The sequence below is a fragment of the Octodon degus genome, unplaced genomic scaffold (genome assembly GCF_000260255.1).
Source record: "Octodon degus isolate 3935 unplaced genomic scaffold, OctDeg1.0 scaffold00022, whole genome shotgun sequence".
Lineage (NCBI taxonomy): Eukaryota > Metazoa > Chordata > Mammalia > Rodentia > Octodontidae > Octodon > Octodon degus.
The window spans coordinates 19,088,344-19,092,640 of record NW_004524598.1 but is presented as its reverse complement, the minus strand read 5'-3'; the positions used below and the strand labels follow the sequence as shown (position 1 = coordinate 19,092,640).

The 4,297-nt window shown below is 38.8% G+C and overlaps 1 protein-coding gene across 1 annotated transcript in view; it reads left to right on the top strand.

Annotated features, from left to right (window-relative positions):
- Positions 1-4,297, top strand: part of LOC101576585 (cysteine-rich secretory protein 3-like) — a 27,555-nt gene that overhangs the window by 22,634 nt on the left and 624 nt on the right. The window lies entirely within an intron of this gene.

Here is a 4,297-nt window from a genome sequence, read left to right as displayed (position 1 = left end):
AAAAAATAGCTGTAAATTAACTAAACAAGAAAAAGCTAAGAATTCATGGCTTTAAGGAATGTTTTTCCTAAGGAGTTTAGAATCAATCCTACTCATATAGTATAGCCAGCTGAATGATTTGAAATAGAGATGGCCAAGTCAGAAACATGCTTTATACAGAGCTGCTGGAAGTAGTTAGAAGCAACATAGATGAAAACTGCTTGGAGACATGGACTTTTACAGATGCAATAGCTTTACTACATCAGTGCAAAAGGAATGAAGAGAAAGATGCGTACAAGAGGGAGAAGTAGAATATTCACCATTAGTTTCATGTAATCAAACTCAATTCTCTGCATGATTCTGGTTGCAAATGTAATTGGGTGAGAACTGAATCAACTTTTCCCCTTGGGTCTGTGTTGAACCTGACCATTGAATTTGATTTGTTTCTTCTCAAACTCTGTTTGTGACCAGAATTGTGGAAAGAATAGAGTTGATGAATGGAGGTACCAGTGTATTTATGCCTGCTGAGGAAGGGAGGGAGAACTGGGCGTAGTGGTGCACACCTAAGGTGTCAGCTGCTGTAGCAGTGCAGCAGCAGGGTCCTTTGAGCATAAGAGTACAAGACCAGCCTGGCAATGCTCTGAGCCCCGTCGCAGAATACAACAGTTAGAAAACACAAAGTTCCTGTAGATTCATGGTTCCTGCTTTGAATTATTTAGCAACTGGGAGTGCAATTTCCCTGCGACTGGGTCTTTAAAGTCATCCAGTCTCAGGAAACTGAGCTCCCAGTTGCTAAATGTGTTATAGGGTGAGGTTTCAAAGGAGCATCAAGCTTTGTGTGTAGGATGAGATATTTAGGCTACAATCTGTTCCATTTGTGGCCACTGCGGACACTCAAGTGGAAACATCAAATAATCGTATTGATGGTGTCTCCATCTCTTGCATTCTACATCTGTGTCTTCCTGTAAGGACTCCCTGGAGGCACTGGAGTATGGATTCCAGAGCAATGCCATCCAGTACAACTCCCAGCAGTGATAAAAACGCAGTGTTTTCTGTGTCCTGCAGAGCAGCCCCCTGGCACAGTGCCACTTGCAATGTCACTGTGCTGCTGAGAATTTAAAATTTTAATTTAAAGGAAGTTTCCCCTGGAAGAAGCACACAGCTTGTCACTACTGTTTTTAGAGGGTGCAGGTCTTAATTATGCTCAACTGTCTTAGAGAAGAAAGTGACATCATGCATCTTAGCAACAGTTCAAAAACTCAAGGTTGAAAGGAGTCACTAGATCACTCAGTGGGTTTAGCAAAGGGAGCGTCCGTGTTCGCCGAGGTATGGGATTGGCCTCATGGCGTAACAACGCCTGCCTGAGTGCTTAGCCTGTTCCCCATTCCTAGTGAATCTGCTGTTCCTGTGGCTGCGACCGAGAACAGAGGGAATGAAGAGACTTTCGTTTTTATTTCAGCCAATAGTTGTGAGTACCAAGACGAATATTACAACTGTGCAGACTTGAAGAAACAACTGACCTGCAATTTTCCGTTGGTCAAGGACCACTGCATGGCCTCCTGCAAGTGTGAGGGCAAAATCTTTTTGACTCCCAGTGCACGCAAGTAGGACTACGCGGAGCAGGACCACACCTGCCGCTTAGCCTTGACCTGCACTCCAAGGGGAATCACAGATGCAGTAGCTGCCAAACAGTAAAGATCCCTTCTTTCTGGATCTGTTTCTTATTTTTACAGAAATCTTTCATACAAAGGATTACAATTAACAAATGATCTATGCTAATTCTGTGAATTTCTATATGTTTGTGATTAAAATGAAATAAAGTTCATAAAGTTGACTGTTCAAAGAGTTTTATTTTCCAATAACTTAAGCCACTAAAACACCAGACTAAAATTGAGAATCCAGGGACCAGGACACAATGTTATGAACATAAAATGTATTATAGCATTGCCATGTAGGTCTTGGGATACAGTGTTTTTGCTGTCCCTCCACCTAGGTACGTGTCTCTAAAGAGGTGTTCACCTGGGCTGACTTTAATTGTTGTTTGCTACCTACAGTCTTCCCACTCCTCTAGATTTTGTCCTTGAAATTAACTTGCAACTCTTATTCCCATGTAAACCCTGATTTTCACTGGGCCAAAATCAATGAAGACTTCAGTTTTCATCTGCACAAATTTCACAGAAAAATGTGGTCACACCTTCCCTTCTGTGTTCCTTAAGTTAGAATTTGAAAATTATGTATATATACACACACACACACACACACACACACACACACACACACACGTCTATATATCCATATATCACCACAATGTATTGGATGACACACTGAATTTAGTGCCTGACTTTCAAAACTAGACAATGGAAAGGAAAAGTAATAGTCACTTTGGAGAGACGTGGCACATAACAGCTTAACCAAGTATTTCAAAGTCTAGTGTTTTTCATTAAGATTTTCGTCATTTCCTGTATAAAAAGCCTCACTATAATATAATTTTTAGGGTAGTTTTCTTGTTCTGGGAGACTGGACTATAGAGAAAACAAAACAAATCCTAATTTGATCAAAACATGCCTTCTCCTAGCAGTAATTTGAAATGTTGATTTTTCAAAAATAACATTTTAATGTCTATACTGCCTTATTAACCATGTTTCAGTGACATTAAAATTCTTAGTTCTCATGTCATAATTTTTTCTATTAATGTATATCTCAATTAATGGCTGAAGAACAATCTGTGGAAAATTATGAAAAAATCCTAAATAAATTACTTAAATGTGATTTTGGTAACATAACTAAATCTTGGCATGTTTGTTCTTATTTGCTACATAGACTGTTCTCTGTGTACTTTAAATAATACTTTATAAAAATGAATAGTAAACTTATCCAAAATTTATGTAACAGAACCCCATTACAGTGATAGATGAAAATGGACTAAAATAAAATAAAATACAAACTAAAAGTTCCACGTTAAAGATGCACTAGCTCATCTGAGCATCCTGCCATTGTTTAAATTGTCTCAGTTCCTCAATGTCTGTGCTGTGTAAACCTCATACAGGATGTCCCTACCCCAATATGACCTATCAAATGATCTTAATGCTCAGTAACGTTTTTTTTCAAAGACAGACGGGTAGCTTGCTGCCTGTGTCAATAACAACATTTGTCAACTAAGAAGCAGTTTTTAAAAACTGGCCGTAGGAGAAGAGAGTTTGCTTTTCATTCCTGGCAAAGACTCACCTTACTATAAATTATTCATCATCTTAGCACCCACTTGGCTTTATGGTAAGTAATATACTTAGTACTCATCTACATTGGAGCGGTTAAATAATGCCACACTAAGTGTTTCGAAGCCCTCTCATTAGAAATAACAGATTATCTTCATAATGTGCTGATTTTCAAATGGCCTCTTAATTCTGATTACAAAAACATTCAAGTTGTACAGCCTAATGTGATTCACTGTGCTACATATTTTATATGCATACCTGGTGCGGTGAATACTCATACTTCCCTTCTCCCCTGGGCCCGAAGCACTCTTGCGGGCCCCTAGGAATTCCACTTCTACCCTCCGTCATGCTTGTTTGTTGCATATGAGAGGAAAGGGTTTTTGCTGCTGTTGGGGGGGCTTATTTCATTTGATTAATGTGACATTCTCCAGTTCTGCTCATTTTGTTAGAAATGATAGGATTTCATTCTTCTTTATGGCTTAAGAATACTCATTTGTATACAGACCAAATTTTCTTCATTCATTCATCTTCTGACGAGTACATAGCTTAGCTACTGTAGAGCTAGTGTTACTTTCTTTCTTCCTTCCTTCCTTCCTTTCTTTCTTTTTTCTCTCTCTTTCTCTTTCTTTCTTTCTTTCTTTCTTTCTTTCTTTCTTTCTTTCTTTCTTTCTTTCTTTCTTTCTTTTGCATGCTGCCCTTATTTTCTTGGTAGAGCCCAGGAGTACCATAACCAGAGTTCTGCCTTTAAGTTTTTGATAAATCTTCCTGTTATTTTCTGTAATGACTCTGCTAATTTACATTCCCGTCGACAGTGTGTAAATTGAACTTCTTTTCTCTCTCCATCCTGCTCATTCATTTGCAAGAGTTATGTTGACGATACATGCATTTGTGTTTCTTAGCCTCTAATTTTACTTTTCTTCTTCCCTCTGTCCATTCTCTCTGTTTGTCTCTCAGTCTTTCTGTCTCTCTTTCTTTCTGTCTGTCTGTCTTTGTCTCTGTCTCTCTGTCTTTGTCTCTTTGTTTCTTTGTCTCTCTCCGAGTCTCTGTCTCAGTCTTTCTGTCTCTCTCTATCTCTCTTTCTCTTTCTCTGTCTCTGTCTCTCTCTG